General features: G+C 44.5%; 1 protein-coding gene and 1 long non-coding RNA gene across 4 annotated transcripts in view; one reads left to right on the forward strand and one right to left on the reverse strand.

Moving 5' to 3' along the window:
• DEK (DEK proto-oncogene) overlaps positions 1 to 18,578 on the reverse strand; it is a 263,979-nt gene that overhangs the window by 225,454 nt on the left and 19,947 nt on the right. The gene's annotated exons all lie outside the window — the stretch shown is intronic.
• Positions 1 to 18,578, forward strand: part of LOC138690337 (uncharacterized) — a 100,710-nt gene that overhangs the window by 30,763 nt on the left and 51,369 nt on the right. For all 3 annotated transcript variants that reach the window (XR_011329180.1, XR_011329179.1, XR_011329181.1), the window contains 3 exons: positions 8,471 to 8,676; positions 10,705 to 10,879; positions 13,596 to 13,672. This is a non-coding gene — a long non-coding RNA (uncharacterized lncRNA). The remainder of the gene's footprint in view (positions 1 to 8,470; positions 8,677 to 10,704; positions 10,880 to 13,595; positions 13,673 to 18,578) is intronic.

The following is an 18,578-nucleotide window of genomic DNA, read 5'->3' on the forward strand; positions in this document are numbered from 1 at the left end:
TGTTTGTAGCACAAGCCCAGCAGAAATTACTTTCACTTTGGTGGCAGAGATAGGAAAGTGAGTATCCCGAATTATCCCTTGTATTTTTAACACATGCTGAAATTTGGCTTTTCTCACACAGTCCAGCCATGAGCTGCGGATAAACACAATCTTCTGTTAAGTCGTTATCTTTAAGGGGAAGCTTCTTCCAACATGACCAAACCTTAAAAGATTTGGCAAGTGAAATGCCGTGTTGACACAGGGACACGTTACAGCTCTGCGGTTACTGGGCTGTTTCTCAAGGTCGTCGCTGCCGAGGTCAGTCGGAGCAAGTCTGACAGCGATGCTGCTGGTTCGTTTACGTCCCGACCTGCGAAAGCCTGGTCGGCCGTGGCTTGTCCCGGGAGGTTTCCCCGGTTTGCAGCGTATTGGGAAGGAGCTGCTGAGGAAAAGCTACGCGTGCAGCTGGGAGCGCAGAGGTGGGCCCACGCAGGCTGGCACAGGCACCAAGCTATGAAATGATGATCCCAACCTGGCCCTGAATCTCTCAAGTTTAGGCCACTTTATTCTCAGCTTCTACTTTTTTGGAGAAAGCACTGTGTTTGGTTCTTTCCCGGATCTGTCCCCGGGGAATTTGGTAAAACTTGGGAGAAACAGGAAACCATATGGGTTTCCATTTGGTATCTCTCCTCTTTGGGTCTTTGTTTGGGGAGACCTTGCTAACGGTTCACGTTGCCTAAATATCCCTATGCTCCTAGCAGACAGATAACACTGGCGCTTGAGAGATTCTTGAGATAAATGTCTTATGGACACACAACAGTTACTACACCACGTGTTTTCTCCCTCCTGCTTCTTTGACATGCATTTAGTGATTTGTTGGTTTGTAGGAACTACTCTCAGCTTCAGAACCCATCCATGTCTTTTATTTCTTATTTCTTTACCCGAGGATGTTTTCTTCTGTTCCTGCCCTTTTTGGATTTGTATTGCTTTACTAGCAACTTTACAGTCTATTTTGGGTGATTTAGAACAGGACAGATAGAAAGGCACAAATATTATTCCCTGGCAAATAAGCAAGCCTAGATATGCCTCAAACACATTTTAAAACATTTTAAACCCTTATTCACAGGCAATTTATGTAGCTGACTACTGGGCAAACATAAATCCCTAAATCTTTCTTTTCCTTTATTTTGATCCGTGTTGCTTTGTCTTTCTTCTGCTTTTCTTGTCAGCTTATTTCTAAAGGGCAGTAGGTACCAACATGCTTTTAAAAATTCTGTTATTTTGCTTTTCTAGACACCTGCATACCACAGCAAAATTTTACCTCAGTTGTCACTTATTTTTTCAATGAAAACAGTCTTTAATTATGATCAAGAAGAAAACCTTCTATGCGTGTCTTTAAAGGCATGATAAATACCTATGGTTGGATGCTGCTGCCGCTGTGCTATCTTCTGTTTATTAGAGTCTAGCCCCTTACTAAGCTGTCAGCCGAGCAGAGGAGATGCAGAGTGACAGGCATTTCTGAGTAGACTTCGGGATGTGCCAGAGCCCCAGAGTGAGTCACGAGGTGTGACAGACATCCACAATTTTTTACCTATATGTGGAGCTTGAAAAGCTGCAAGATGCCTTTCTTTGGGGAAAAAACAGCTGCTGCCCAGAGAGCTGTGGTCCAGGCGCTGCGGGTCCTGCCTGTCGGTGGTGCAGGGAAGGAGATGCTGTTGTGCAGGCTGGAAATGGTACACCCTGTTATGAGAGAGTAGTGAGAAAATTTCCTTTGACTTCTTGGTCCTTCACGTGGAACTGTCACGGCCGTTGTGATACCTTGTGATGCATAGTGTGCATCGCTTCAGTTTGCCTGGGGAATGAGAAGGGATGTCCTTTGCCCGCTCTCTGGCTTGCCAGTAAATATGGTCTGAGGAAATGTGGGGAAAGGGAAAAATACAGAGTCTGCACAAATGTGAGTGTTTTTTTCTACACTTTTTGTTTAAAACTGTGGGAAAAATTAGAGTTTTGAATAATGCCCAGGATCAGATGAAGCAATTGAGCCAGAAGAGCAACTTCAACTCTGAAAGGCTGCTGTTGCACTTCAGTACAGGCACCTGAGGAACCTGTATGCTTCCTATGGCCAGCATTGTCTCATTCTGCCAAATCTTCCCTCAGGAAATGTCCTCCTTCAAAGAGCTGAGGTGCTGCAAAATGGGAGTCCTTCACCTGGCCATGCCATGGCAAATTTTGCCTGCCCCTTGGGGAAAAGGGAGTCAATTAGCGCATCTCTTGAGGCACTTCAGTGATATTTCCAGCCAAAACGTTTTGGTTTTCAATGAAATATGTGTCAGAAATATTTTGTCTTTTTAGCTTTCAGTGAAGTATGTGGCAAAAATATTTCGGTTTTTGAATTTTAATTTTTTTTTCCCCCTTGAAGATACATCAATTTTGTGGGGGAAGAAATAGGCTTAGCTCTATTGGTGATACTGTTTTCTGTCAAGAAACCAGTTCATCTTAATGGAAAAATTTTAATCAAGCATGAAAAAACCACCACTTTTCTAGGCAGTGATCCTGTCACCTGTAGAGAAGAGATTTGGGATCTGGGGTGGCTTCCTTCTGGTTTTGAGCCTTAAAGCTTATGTTTTGAGGCTCCTCAAGTCAGACTCATGCTGTTCAGGCATGCACAGCTGGAGCATTATGACAAACAAATAAGAAAAAATTTCTAATAGAATAGCCAGAGTTGGTAAAAGTGGCTTCACCTGCTCTGCTGAGAGGTTTGTGAAGCGATGCTCCCCTGTGGCAACGGGGACGCGCCCGTTCTTGCCGTCATCTGTACGACTTCTACGCGTTTCCTCTGAAATACCATTCCTTTGTGTCAGCTGTGTCTTTATCAATAAGGCCTGCAGGATAAAGCCCTAACATTGAGATGATAAAGTGCATTTAGCTTGTGGCTATCACCGATACCCACTGACTGATCTCCAACCATTGCGTAAGAGCCTGTAGGAGGATGCAGGGAGGTGTCCCTGCAACAGCATGGACGGAATATCAGATTGCATCAGGCATGAGAATAACTATATGTACGGAATGTATTCAGCCCTCAGTCACATATCCATATGTTTGGATGCTGGTGGGTGTTTTTTAAAGTTACTGTTTTAAAGATATCCACACAGGTGGCTAACAAGCATTTGTTAGATGGCACAGCACAAATGTTGAAGCCATCTGACCACTCGTGGGTGAAGAATAGAAGAAGAAGCAGTGCTGGGTGTCCCAGCTTTTCTGGATAATGGCTGTTTGCCTTAAGAAAGAAAGGACTAGTTTTTTTCACTTAGCTTTGGGGAAGTGCACAGGGCTGTGTGGAGGCTGACAGCAGGCTCTTGTTTCAGAGAAAACAAAAACCCCATTGGGTAGAGGCACTTTAGAAAAACAAACCCAGTTTTGATGATGTGATTTATTTTTTTTACAAACCATATTTCGTGCCTGGGTGCAAAGTGTTATTTTCTTAGTCATTCAAAGGAAATAAAAAAAGGGTGCAAGGCGTGGGGGGAAGGCAGTGTTTTGGTTTTGGGTTGGTTGGGTTTTTTGATAACGCAAATATACATTGAGGCTAGAGTGTGCCATTGTAGAACAGCTCTGTGACGAGCAGCAGGACAAGGTTGTGCAGCCCCAGAGGTTGGGCAGTTGGTTTGCAAAGGCCATGGGCTCGCCAGAGAGGCACAGTCCTGCACCACTTTCTTACGGGATGACAAGAGCTTTCCTCTGTGGCCAGCCAGCTTCTCTGGGTTTCGTTCCCTCCCTCCATTTCACAGTCATGGGAGCATCCCCTCCAGGAGGACTGGTTTGTTGTACGGGCAGCCACTTAAGAGGACAGCAGATGTTGCTGGTGCGTGTTCAGAAGCAGCTTTGCTGAAAAGATTTTGGAACCAGTTTCAATCCACAGCCTTCTCTAGGTCTAAGTTTTCTCAATGCAGAGAAAGTGATAACCACCAAATGAAGGTGGGTCACTAATCGTAAAGGAGATTTCCCGGGGACAAATCTTTCTGAGGAACCTTTCTTTCTAAAGCAGCCTAAGGCAGTGGCAGGCAGCCACTGAGCTGAAGGAGACTCATCCTTTATTTCTGGACAGTTGCTGAGAATAAAAGAACTGTCAGCAAAAAACCCCCTAATTCCTTTCCCACCAGGTCTCTGGTCCAAACACTGCTGAAGCCATGCAGAAAACAGAATTTCTTCTGACCGTCCCATGACTCCTCTGTCATGTCTCCAGCAAGTGCGCTCTCCTCACAACTTTTTGTTGCATCTACAAGATTTGTGCCAGTGTTCACTGAGGAAAACAATCCTAACGTAGGTTTGCTGGCTCATTAGCTCCGAGTCTGTAAGGGCATGAGTGATGTGTGAGAGAAGTTAATTAAAAGACTTATTGCTGTGAGGAGGGAATGAATACTGGTGGTCATACAGGGTGGGAGTGGGACTTGGGTAATATTCATATTGAGCTATAACTGGGATATATAGACGCCTGAGCCAAGTATTAGCAGCAGAACCGCCCATATGCTGAGGGAGTTGTCAGCTGGTGAAGCTGGGAAAACAGAACAGGACCAAGACTTTGACTCAAATGTCAACATAAATCCCTCACCGAGCTGACCTGCACTGAGCACATCTGTGCATTGTGAAGGGAGAGCTGTACAGACTGTAATATTTTAACCTGAAGCTATTTGGAAGGGGGTCTGGCCAGCATTCAACTGTAAAGACAGCAATTGTCTATCACAATTTGCTTCAAATATAATTGAAACTCAAGGAAAATTAGTATAGCTAGGCTGATACTATCAAAATGACTGCAAAAATGTAAAAAAAAAAAAAACCCAAACCACCTGGCTTTCTGCTGAAAAGCTGTGGTGCTCCATGTGAAATCTTGGAAATGACTGAGTGACGCTCTGGGTCCTTCGTCCGCCAACTCTCACGGCTGCTGTATGGGTGGCTTCTGCGTGGATTGTGCAAGGCAGAGCTGGTGCTCCTTGGGGGAACTCGCTATTTCCAAACTTATGACCTCATGCTATCGAGCTGTAGTGTATGTGGGTGGTCTTTAATAATCATTACTAAAACGACACCTTATGCAGGCATGCACACTTTCACCTGTGCACATCAGGGACTGTGCGTCGTTTTTCCATCCTGTGTTTTTGGTCATTTTGTGAATACCTCCCCTTGTGGGCTCTGACTCATTCTATTCTTTTGCCATCTCTGAGCGACGTTTATGTTGCGTTATGCTGAGAAGCCCCTTAAATCTTCACACGCACCCTCATGCACGTGTGCAGACAGTCCGGCATTATCAAACTCCATGGTGAGGATGTTCACGTTTCTTCTCATTAGCGATGTGCAATGTAAAAGGCTTGCCTCGAGTTTCTTGAAGACGGCAGTAATGAAGCTCTGAAGAAATAGTCAGGGGACTGGAGCTAATTAAAATGCAGCAGGGTGTAGAAGTAAAGGTAGCAGCAGCTCGCTATGCCATGTCTCTGGCAATCAGCAGTCCCTAGTTTACCCGCACTAATTGACAGGAGACGCAGTGCTACTGAGTGTGCACACAGCCAGCGTTAATGGAGTCAGCACACGCTGCTCTTCCTGCCTGACTTGTCTCATTATCGACCTTGAACTGGCAAAGGTCAGTTGATGGTGCTGCTTTCATCAAGATGACAGGTGTCTGAAGATCTTCTCTTTGTAGTATAATAATTTGGCAGTTGTCTTATCCTGTACGTGAATTAGTGATCTGATCCCGAAGAGATGACGGATAAAAAAGACTGGCTTACTGTGGTGAGGAGCTGGGCTGTTGTGCATTTAAAAAAATAGCAGGTACCAAAAGTCGTGGAGGAAGGAAACAAAGCTATATTGCATATTTCCCCTTGGAGAAGATAGTGCCTGAAGAAGCAAATAAGCAAATTTTCACAAGTGGAAATCCAGTCGGCCCACTGTTAAAAATCGGCAGCTTGTTTGAGTTGATTAGGAGCACCAGGTGCACCGCTGGCACTCGGCAAATATCTAATAATAATAACAATAGTCGGGGCACCTGACACCTGCAGTAAGCCGCGAGTGACAGTGTTCTTGGGGAGATGTCTCATCCGAAGGCAACGTTGTCTCCAGGAGATGCATCATTATAACATGCTGCACCAGGGCTGCATCTCATGTGCCCTCCTTTTTTTACTCCTCTGTTACAGATGGTCTCAGCAAAGACAGTGGAGACTGACAGAAATACTTCTGCTATCCTATCCTCCCCTTCAAATCTGCAAAACCAGTGTTTTTGAGCATTTTTAACAAGCGCTTTGGCTTTTCTGAGAGATGACCAGCAGCCTCCCGTGTCTTGTGGCTCCTCTGGTTGGAAGAGAAGCTCGCTGGAGCCTGGGCTTGCATCTCCTTTCTTCTCTCACCTTCACTTGTGCAAGGTGTGTGTAAAGATGCTGCACGCTGCCATAGTGGCACTTGGCTGCTTGTTTGTGGGTACAAAATGGGGCAAATCGGGGCCTAGAGGTGGGAGGGGTCCATGTTCCCTAGCAGTGCAGACAGAAAGGAGCTCGTTGCTGAAGAGCTGAGGGGAAGGCTTGGTGGCGACTGACTTGGTGGCAGTAGTAGACCGTGTTTTTCTTGACTAAAATAAGGAGGGAGAAAGTCAGTGGGAGCCCAGATGTGCAAAGCGGCACCTGCAAGAGGACTCCTTTGAAGGGGGTCCTGCTCCCTCATCTCAGTGTGGGGGGTTCTGGCCCCGCTGGCTGGATCCCAGGCAGCTCTCGTGCCGAGCCCTGCTCTGGCCTCACTGAGGGCGATGGGAGATGCTGGTGCCCAGCTTGCCGTGCCTTTCTTGAGGAAGATGGGGAGGGGAGAGAAAACTGAGCACAGCTTCTTTTTGCTTCACCTGCTGTTTCCCAGGATCTTTTTATAATATCCATCTCTGAAAGCAACTGCTCTTTGCTAGTATAATTACCAGAATATTTCTTCATTTATCTGTGATTATAGGAAACTGAAGTATTGTCTGGGGAACAAAATACTCTGTAACTTGAAAATGATTTATAGCAGCTCTCTTTTTAAAGATGTTGAAACAAAAATGCTGGGGCAAAACATATGTGCGATGTCTGTATGGCTGCAGTCCAGCTATAAAAGAAGACGACCTGGAGCTTTTTACCAGGGCAAGCCTGAGGTGACTAATAGGATCATTCTTTAAACAGAAAAATGTTTTTGCTATTGAGCCTTCCCAATCTGACAAGTTTCCTCAGCTGCCTCTGAGGGGACTGCCAAATGTATGGGATGCTCCTAGTCTCTTATCCTCCCAGTACCTGCACTGGTGCTGCAGAAACCCCCAGGCTTCCCACCACCCCCTGGCATGCAGAGGGGCTGTTTGCTCTCTGCCCTCGGCGCTGTGACCACTCTATCATGTCAGGATGCACTCTCCTTCAGGGACATGAAAGCAAGCTTCCACCTTTGTGTTGGGTTGTGAAAGCAATTGTAAAATAGATGTTAAAAGAAAAAAAAGCGTTGCCTAAGTGCATCCTGAGATCAATAGAATATGTAAGGATGGGCTTCTGCTGTTCAGGGCTGCGACGGTCTCTAACCTAGAGCTGGGGGGTCTGGGGGAGCACATTGGGGCTACCCTAAGTGACAGCTGATAGGAATCCTGCATTAATGCAACAGGTAGGACTCAGATGTTTGTACCCTGAGGTCTCAGGTTCAGGTGCCAGCTATGAGGGGACTCTCAGGAGGTCCCTGTCTGAAGAAGCAGTGATAAAGGAAAGAAGCAGTGATAAAGGAAACTCTAGCAATTAAGGTTTTACGCCTGGATTAACTCCTTCTAACGCTGGGTCATTTCTTATTTTGCAGAAGAGGATCTATCCCTTTCTTTCCCCAGCAAGGAGACAATCAATAATAGAAGTAGTGAAAAATGAGGATAGTGACCATTTTTCTTTTGCTGGGAAAAGAGACATGCTCCCATCCAATCCAAAGACAAATGGGATGGATTCATGGATCATTTCTTCTTGAAATGAAAAGCTCAGTTTATGCTGCTGAAACCAATAACAACATGGTGGGACAATAGTTTTGCTCCCCTACCAATGTAAAGCGTGGTGAGTGGAGCAATAATATGCACGTGGGAAGTGTAACACGACAGCTATGACAAATACGTGGTCGTGTTTTGCCTGTTGGATCAACCCCAGTTCCTGTTAACTCCCAAGTTATCTCTTTTATCACAGAAAAAAAAAAAAAGAAGGGAGAAAGCATCACACAAGTATTTTAGCTGCTTCCTTGTTGTCTTTGTTGGGAAGGATGGGCTAGGTCCCAAACCCTGAATACTCTGGGAATGGCAGTTTGCGTTGTTCCAGAATTAAGGCACCACTAGAAGTTTCTAAGGATGAAAGTGTTTGATTTAAAGCAAAGGCATCTGGGAATATTTGTGGCTCACAGGACTGTCTGTGTTAAGAACATTTGTGTCAGTGATTTGAAATCTTAAGTGTTTTGTTCCTGCCTTTTGTGTGTGTATGTGCAGGCAGGGAAGCCAGGACTGGAAAGCAAAGTGGCCTCTGATGTGACAGCTTTCCTAAAGGGTGTCGGGTGAGGCATCCTCAGCGATCTGGTGCCAGTTTGTCTTCTCTGAGGAGGGAGGAACAAGACCCGTGAACAGTAAAGCAACTTGTGCATAAGAAACCAGAGCTTTTGGGAAACACAAATACAGCAGCTCTCCCACTGAATCAGGTATACATTTAAAGCAGAAACCAATTTTAAGACTTAGATGAAACTGAATTCAAAGCTGCGCTGGGGCCTCCCTAGCTGACTTCAGCTGCTCTGAAGAGGGACCAGCAGGGCAGGATGGAGTTGACCAGATGGGAGCAGTGAGTATGGCTTGCACAACCCTGGATGCTCCTTTGTGTGACTCTGAGGTGGGCTGAGAGTCTGGAAGGGATCTGGCATTGATTGACAAGGAGTCTTCTGGTGAGAGAAACAAATGTTTACTTCAGGGGATGGGACATGGCAAGTGGGAGAGGGTGGCAGAAAAAAGGATGTCTTGATGAGAACACAAAACTCAGAATTTGGAAAGAGACTTTTTTTTCCTGTCATCCAACTAATGTGTTGCATTAATGACAAAGACATCTGAGCTGGGAGAAACCTTTTGACTCCTACATAAGCTCCCAAGGAACTTGGGAAACTGGACAAAGAGGAGAGGTCTGAACTGGGGGGGAAAACATCTTTTCTCCTTCTTTCTGGCTTGCAGTTCTCTGGCAAAATTACTTTGCTGTGTTTGGGTAGGGGTTTCACCACTCCAGCTAAAAGTTTCTCTTGCCTCAGAATAGGTTTCTGGGGTAGATGCAGCATCTGGCGGACGCTTCTCTTTAGCCTGTGTTACACGGAAAGTCAGGCCACATGAGCATTCAGGTTCCTTCTGGCTTAAGTGTGTTAAGCATTGTCCCTTCAGCTGTTTAAACAGGGAAAAAGGTTGAAGTAACCGTTGTCCTCATGTTCTTGTCTCCCTTAGTGATCCTGAGATTTTTTTCCCTCATTGTTACCTCTGTGGGTGTTGCCTTTGGCTGAGCGCTCAGGGTCACACAGTTTTTGCGCAGCATCCGCCTCTTACCAGAGGCAAGAAATTAGTTTCCCTGTTTCTGAGTGAAAATTACAGAGAATTATTCCAGACACAGGCTAAGACAGGAAGAGTGTCTCAAAATGGGATTCAATGCAAAAATGAAGAGAGATCAAAACAATATAAAAGGAAATAAATTGACATCAAAACTCTTTGTAGGTCTAAGGATTCCTGGAGGAGGCCAGGTGTCTTGAGGGTGCAGTTCAAATGGTGCTCCCACTTTCATCAGCTTTGTCTAGCAGCAGTTAAGGCCTTTTGTTTTACAGCATCTCTTGGCTCCAGTTTATACAATATCAATGAAACATTTTACTCTGAAAGCCTGTCACTTCTATCTCACAGCTACTCCAGTATGGCCAGATGTGATCTGCTGCTACCATGCTAGTCATGGCGTTATTAACTGTTAACATCCAGGAAATTACATTTGTCCAGGTGCACTGCCTTGGGATGTGAATCAATCTCTGTCTTTAGACTACTTCAGAAAGCCAGTTATCCCTGTTCCAGAAGGATGATTCTTTTTCCAGCTCTTTCTGAAACCCTTCCCTAGAAAATCTTGATTATGTACTTTGTTTTGCACCAATTTGGAGCTGCGTGGAGGCTTGACTGAATTTTCACACTGTCCTTCAAAAGAAGTGGCTGTGTCTTCACGCTCTGCTGTTAGGCAAGAAACCCTTTCTTGCCTTTTAGTCATAGCTTGACAATTCCTGTATCTTCAGAAATTATTGTCAATATTTCTCAATAATTTGATTAATATCATTTTTGATTCCACAACTGGAAATACCTAAGTCCTGAAAAACAATTTATTTTCTACTATGGAAAGAGCTTAGAGAAAAATATGCTGAGAGAAGGACAATAAGTACTGTTCTTATATCTTGTTTGTTTTGGTGTCGAGTCCTCTCTTAATCATCATCAACACAGCATAGCAGGAATGTTTATCACAGCAGAAGACTATTAATTTAGTGGAAAACTTCCTTCTAAAATCTTGTGTCTCACTTTACTCTGGATTTTTATCCGATATGCACATTTTCTATCACATTGCTATGTCATAGGAAAGCCAAGGAATGTGTAAGGAAAAAAATAAATAAAAGGAGACAGATAAAGAAACCTGCAATGTGCTTCAGCGGTGCTTACGCTGGATCTGTGCTTAGCTCCAGGAGCTTTGCTGCTGGTGATCTGCAGCAGTGCAGCGGGCAAGAGAGTGCTCAGCGTTTACAGGAACGGCAGGCAAAGCCATGATGAAGACCAGGCTGCAGCAGGGGAGGTGGTGAGGAAACACCTTTCCAAGAACTTCACATGCGGGAATACCACTGAAGTTTTCTCAAAGTGGGTTGGGTTTTTTTGGTCATCCCTTACCCTTAACCAGAGGGAGGGGAAATATTGATGGTAGAAGTTCAGAGAATGGACTTGCCTGGCTCTGTGCAAACCTCAGTTCACAAGATGCCAACACAGCTTTGCAAATCCAAAGAATTTAGGCATTTTTATCTTCAGATAAGAATTAGAACGAGACTTTTCTTCTATTTACACACTGCTGCCTAAAAGCTAATACCAAGAAAGTAATTTTAGCAATTGATTTTTTTTATCATTTCTGCACATATGCTTTTTTGTGGTCTGGATTTTCTTCTGCATTTCCCATTTTCATGAGTTTTGGTCTGTTATATAATGGTATAATCAAGCCAAAGAAAAAGGTAATGTTTCTTTTCTGTGTGCTGCATTTGAATAAAATTAAGGCCACGACAGAAAAGCAGATGAGACCTAGGGAATACATAGATCATCTGAAAACTTAAGAAAAGTCATCACTGCAAATATTTGCAGCATGAAAAATCATTGTATACTTTTATGTGAGTGGCTTATTTGTTTTCCAGATTCCAGACTTCTGGTTCTTGTGGCTAGCCTTTGTGCTTATGTCAAAATCTTTGCTTTGGATATGTATGTATAATGATCCATTTGGGTGATCCAAACCCAAACGAAGTCAACAGTGGTATTTCCATTAACTTTAATCTGTAAAAGGCTATGTTTATATCATATTCAGTGGTTTGGAATCGGATCTTCTGTATTTGCAATGCAAAAAAGGTGCTTCTGTGCCTATATCCCATTTATTCTTCATGAACCTCTTTTAATTGTATTAGTCTTTGAAAAAAAGAACCTATCTCCCTTTTGGTGTAATATATCCTTTATAAGGAAATCACTGTTATACCTGGATCCCAAGAAAACTATGAGCATATTTTCTGTGATAAAGGCTTAAAGGAAATAGAAATAAGCATTAAAAATGAACTGACTAGACTAAATAATTACAAGGAGCGTCAAGAATTTTCCCCAGGATACAGCTAGACCCAATCTTTGAGATCCAAAAAGGATCATTCAGTTTCAAAATAAGACAGTTTCTGGTTTTACCCAGTTCTTCCCATGCTCCATGCTTGCTGCTGGAACTAGATGCAGAAGGATGGAAATACTGGGAGGGAGAAAGACACCTCTGGGAAGCACTTCTTGGCTAAGAATGAAGTGCCAGGAAAATGTACTTGTGAGATTACATCCTGGGGGATTTGCACCCTTAATCTATTTAAATTACAGAAGAACGCTGAGACTTTCAGGGAGCTCATTGTGCCTCAGCCTATGAATTTCTCATATTCCCACTGCTACCGATAATCACATATGCAGGGAGTAGTTTTATTACGACTGCAGTCTGATCCTAAGTTCATATCTGGGTTCCGTTGTTCATTTACAAAATAGCAGCCTGAGGCATCCTCCCCGCTTTCCTGTAAGATGCCTGAAATGACTCCCCTTTTCCTGTTCAAGAGCAAAAACAGGCAGAGGGGAGGAGAAGATACAGGGGGAGATGTTCAGTTTCTCTCCATTACCCGGTGGGAAACACCTGTATTTAGAAATATGGCTCTTTCCCCTTTTTCTCAGCAGCGGTGCCACCAGGAAGGGAAAGGAGAGACACTTGTTCAGTCTGGTCTATGTCCTATGAAAATGTGTGACTGGATTAACTCTTCCCAACTATAAGCAAAGCAGAAAGCCAGGTGCTTTCATTTCTAGCCAATCAGCCTGGCCACAGTTCAGTTCCAACAGAAATACATCTTCTGCCTTGTCATAAGGGAAATTAATCGCGAAACAGCGACTCTGTTAAAAATATTACAGAGATAACTAAAAACCAGCCCTTATTGAAAAGACTACCTATTCCAAAATGGCAATTTCTTTGTCATGTGGCAGACACCAAATGGCTGCTTCCTTTAACTAAACCAACACCAGAGAGACCACAGCTTGACCTTTTGGACCATGCTGGCCTAGCAAAGCTAGGTATGATCCAGCTATGGTGTGACCTTACCTCTGTGTATTAGTTTGTTTAATTTATTTTTGTCCACCGGGCGTTCTCTCGCAGCAATCCGGAGGAAAAAAGTCATGTCAGAAGAGTTCATTTCTTGAAGCGCTTTCTGAAATCGATGAGAACTGAAGGTAGATTTATGTTTCCAAAGTCCAGTCATAAAGAAGCTGCTATTTAGCATCCAGTTCTGCCATCCTGACCCCTGTGTTGTCTTCTTCTGCCTGCCTTTGCTGAGCCCTTGCATTAACTCCTGAGAGCCTAGTGTCTAATATACACTCAATGCGAGTAATGACGGCAGAACTAACTTTAAAGAAAAGAAGAGGATTGCAAGTGAAGGAGTGAGAGACACAGGGAGAGAAAAAGAAGTAATACAGTTTTGCTGTGGGCACTGATGCATGTGCGCGGTAATGAAAACTCGAGGGTCTCACCACTGTGTTTAGACAAGACCCCAGAGACCAGCAGTAACTCTTTAGTGGGGGTGAACTGTGAGCAGAGCTCGCCTTCTCATTTAATCTTTATTCTTTATATGGGATGGTTTAGGCAGAGAAGCCAAAGAGAACAGGTTTTGCTGGTCTAATTAGCTTCGGTGCCCAGATTGGGGGTAACACAACCACTTCATGGAGGCTGGACCTGTGCGGGGCTGAATGCTGAGCTGTTTGTCTCCTGCTTGCCTGATCTTCCTGGTCTGCTGAAGGCTTCTTGCCTCTGATCTGTCAGGGGCCTTGCTGAAAGCTGTTCCTCCTGCTGCTGCTGAAGCGTCGTCACGCAGAGGGATCGTCAGGACATGTCCTGAGGTGAGTGAGATATTGCTGGGGAGGGCCTTGGATTTCAACTTCATTCTTGTGTTATGAATGCAAGTTATTTTCTGCAGAAGATTTTGGAGAGTAGATCAGACTGTCCTTTAAAAAAAGCTATTACAAGGCTAAAAGATTTCCAGCGAGGAAGATAGTAACATCACTCAGTGAAAAAGGGATCCTTACCAGACTTTCAATTACAACCTGCAACTTCACTAAAAGCAATGGAGTAGTGTAGGCATAAGGAATGAACAGTGCTGTCCATTTAACTTCCGAGGCTGGCAGGAGCTGAGGCAAAGATTTACAGTTGTTGATGTAACATGTCAAGGGTTTGGATTAGACCCCTTGCTTTTTTCCGCTGGGACGCTCAGGGAGCTGGTCATGACTTTCCTATGCTCAGTGATACTTCACCCGAAAAAGACCAAAGATCCAGCCAATGTCAGAGCAGCTGTGAGCTGCACAGAGCCAGGCAGAAATTATGCCCCTTTATCTTAACCTTTATGCATTTGGGGACTTTCCTCTTTGAAGAGGAATATCTTGCTTTTCCACTTGCTATATGCTGATAAAGCTATGAATTGACTCCTTTACTCTGAATTTTCAACAGTTCTGTTCTTTTAAAGATCATCTTTCTTTTTTCCCTTCTGCTCCCACTTCCCCCAAAGTCCCCTAGCCATGATGAAATAGCATTGGGTATGACCCAGGAAGAAAGGAGCAGTGTTGAAGTGTGTATGTGCTTTGTGGCTTTCCTGTGCTTTCATTTGGCATTGAACTATCCATGCGAGAAGAGAATTAAAATGATGTGAACTTCTTTGGGTTTTTCCTCCTCAAAGTTTCCCTTCCTGAGCTCCACATAACAACTTTAGTTTTTTGCTGGAATTAACTCCCTCAGGACAAAGCCTATGGGCTGTATAGGACTGAGCACTGCAGAACTGCAGCATGCGTTGAAAATCATCCTAGCACACACTTGGGGGCAGCTGTGTTTTTCTGTGATTCAGTCAAGCAGCTCCCTAAACTAGGAATCATTATCTTTGATTCTAATGGCTAACATGATGGCCAAAGTGACAATTTGGGTGATAGTTACCTCTTGCATCCTCGTGTGAATGCTAGATAGTTACCATACGTGTGTGCCTGCAAGAGCAATTGCCTATTTTTTTCTCCCCTCTGGTATTCACGTACAGCTGTCAGAGACAGGGAAACAAGTTTATTATAAAAAAATGTGTAAACAGTTCGAATTGGTGAAAGAGCTTATGATTTTGTATAAGCTGAAAACAGTATCGGCCCATGACTCAGAACAAAAGACCAAATCCTAATTCAAAGCATGTATGTTTGCTAATGGCAAAACCTGAAAGCCATCAAAGGAAAAAAACAACAGAGGACCAAAAGAAACTCAAAAGAGGCAAAGAGAGCAAAATATCTGCCAAAGATGGCTCGTTGTAGGGCACAAACCCCACTCCTGCTGTTGCCGGCCCCGCTTGCTTGGCGGGGGCAACGCTGGGAGCTCGTGTCTGCCGGGGTACCGCGGCTGCCCCCTCTTCCTGGGCACGGTAGTGATCTGCCGGGTGCTGCTTCTCTCGGTGCTCTGCCCTCTGCAGCAGTGGTGGTGATGGCAGGGAACTTTACGGGGAGAGGCTCGCTTTAGGCAAGAGCTGATACAGGCTGCCTGCCTGTGGCCGCATTGGCCGGTGCTTTGCGTGGCGAAGAGCTACCCCGGGTGCGGTAGGAAATGTCCTGCGGGCTGTTTCTATGTTAAATCACACCTCCTCCTACTTGTCTGAATTCAGTTGAGGGGCAGGGGTTATAAACTAGCAAAAAGCATTGGCCCCTTGTGTCTGCGCCTATTCTGCTCAAGTTAATTCATTTTTTGGCTCATTACATTTTCTGCCCCATTACTAATTGCCTCTTGGGCTCTACTTATTGCCAGGGTTTTCTGACCGTCAAAACATTACTAAACAAATGAAGTAAATAAAATAAGCGTTCTTCAAGAGCCTTCCCCCAGCCCTCCCCTTGTGTTAGTATTCCAACTGCGCCCAACAGGTAGGCGTCTGCACTCATGTTATCTGTATTAATTAGACTGTAATACCCTTGGCACAAGACAAGGACAGGGATGCAAGAGAGTCTCTCCTGCAGCTCTCTGATAATTTATACCAATTGAAAGCCTGCTGCAATGTCTTTCTCTAGTGCCACATGTACCAATAGTGATGCATAAATAAGATTAATTTTTGTTAGGCATTTTCCCTTCCTTCCAACAAATTAGCCCCTTCTCCACAATATCTGAGCCCTACACAGTATTTAATGAGCATTTTGCAGAAAACTCCTGAGGCAGAAGTACTACTTATCCCCAGACAGACCTTCTGTGTCTCCCATGGTCATGAGAGAAGTCTCCGATAGAGTGAAACATGAACTCAAGTTTCCCAAGGTCTAGATTAGTGCTCAAACCACCAAACCCTCCTACCCAGCAACTACCTCTAGTAGTTGTTTACTGCTCCCTGACTTTGCACACTTGTATCTTATGCTGAACATACCTAAGTCCTTCAGGTATAAAGCCTAACAGCCGAGGCGATCTGTCTTCTGTATTGGGTTTCTTATCTTCACAACATCAGCATTTCTTAAATTCAGAAGGAACGGGAGGGTAAACATGACTGACTCAAGGGATAAGCTTGCCATGTTTTTCAGTACGGCTGATTATTAATATAATCAGTTCCGTAGCAAAAGTACTACAGCGAATTGCTTAACCTTGGGCCTTGCTTGACCAAGCTCTGAAGGATCCTCGTCCCATGTTCATGTTACTGTAACAGCGGGGCAGTTTTCATTATGCAGCCAGTAGTACTATGGTAATGAAAGAAGCACCAAAAGCGGGTTTGTTCATTACTGCCTGAATCCATGTTATCTGCCAAGGGCTGCGTCCTACACAGATAGGCATCTTCTCTTAGCAAGATAGTTTAGCACCGGTGGTTGTCCTCTGCTGCTCACCGCTCTCCCCTGCTCGCGCTCCCCCCGGTGGTTTCTGCCTCCTGCAGCCTTTGCAGAGCCATGTCCCTCTTCCTCAGCAGCAGCAGTAGCTGGCAGTCTCGGGGACCCCTTCGGCCCCACATGGCCATCGCTCGCCTCATGCCCATCGCAGCGCAAAGGCGAAGGTGGATGGCAGCCCACCTACGCCCCGCGCTGCGCTTTTTGAAGCGCCCGTTGTCCCGCACCCAGAGCGGGGCTGAGGGACGGCGCTGGAGCCCAGTGGTCCCCAGAGCGGAGGAGCGGTGGGCAACCTCAGCGGGAGGGCAGCGCGCACCGGAGCCGGGGTACGCCGAAGCCCTGAGGCTCTGCACGGGAGGGCTACAGTTTAGCCCTTGATGCAGGGCGTAGGTTTCTTCAGAGCAGGGCTTTTTGTCCCTGCTGTACTGTTAGCATCGTGTTTTGAGCCACTTTGGGAACTCACACCATTGCCAAGGTCTTCGCTTTGCCACATTCTTTTGGTTAATAGAAATATTTAACTGAAGCATGAAGGCATTGTATTTCCAAAAGGAAAACACACAGAAAAAGGTCCGATCTTTTTTTTTTTTCTTTGGGCCTGATTGTCTCTGCTTGTTTATGGCTGCCACTAATTTGCTCGTTTGCTTGCTGGAAAATAGCTAATTAAAACCCACTTCAGCTAACAAGCTGACTGGGACCATGCAAATGTCACTCTCTGCTGTCTGCTATTTTCGTTTATACTTTACATTATTAGTGTTGTTTTTCCTCCCTCCATAGTAATAAACGCAAGGATAGATTTAGTACCCTCTTCACAGGTGTGTGCTTGTACATCAGCACATCATCCCGAGAAAAGTGCTGCTGTTTTACTGCACTTCAGTACTTTGAGTGTTATTACCCCTGACAGTTAATGGTTTCAGACTACACTGCTTGTTAGCACTAGATTCTGAACAGCTTCATCTATCTTTTTGTTTTTACACTGACTGGTCACATTAAGTATATGTGTCTGAGCTATTAGTCCCGTCTGTTCATTGCATGCATTTCATTTGGTGCATTTTTTCGCTAAAATTAGTATGTATTGTCATCCATATACTTCAACACATCGACTTTTGTTATAATTATGCTGTCATCATTTTGCTTCCACACACTTGCTAATTTATTGTAGCTAAATTAGACCTAATATTAGCAATTTTGCAGCTGTTCCCATAGACCATGCTTAGCCATATATTTGTACATTGTTTGGTAATTGGATTTGAGGGCTCAGGAACGGACGATGGCACTCTTTAGAAACAAGGGAAAGATTTGAGGAAATGGGAGAAAAATAAAAAATACAAGCCCCAGAAGAGGCTTCAGGGGTGAATTTCCAGAGCCAGCTTAAAAGGTTTTCACATGGCCAAACAAATCAGAGAGTTAGTGTACCAGATCACAAACTTTCCAAAAGGCATGTCACATTCAGGCAGGGGATTAGTCATTCCCCCTGAATACACTTTTTATTTTAACCAAGACCGGACCATGAAAAATCCCTGGGGACTTATGGAGGGTCTTGGGAAACGGTTCTTACTGCAGCATATTAGAAATCTCCAGGAAAGGATCTTGGCATCGGGGGAGGCTCTGAGATGATTTCTTTGGATTGAACCATGGGGAGAGAAGAAGAAGGGGAAATGGCTTTGTTTCAGAGTGCGAGCTCTCAATCTCTACATATCGACACCCACCTCTTGTTGCTTATCCAGCCCTGCTTCAGCTGTTGTGAATACAAGCAGAGAATGACGGGGATGATTTTTTAAAAATAAGAGAGTGAACAAGGAAGGCAGAATAGAGCTGCACAGCTCTTATGTATCCTTTCTGGGCATGAGTTATTCTATTGTCAAGGTGGGGTACAACTCCGGGAAAAGAAATTATTAGGACCCACCATTGAATCTTATATGGCTTTTTGTAAATAATTTTC

Source organism: Haliaeetus albicilla, chromosome 21, assembly GCF_947461875.1.
Source record: "Haliaeetus albicilla chromosome 21, bHalAlb1.1, whole genome shotgun sequence".
Classification (NCBI taxonomy): Eukaryota; Metazoa; Chordata; class Aves; order Accipitriformes; family Accipitridae; genus Haliaeetus; species Haliaeetus albicilla.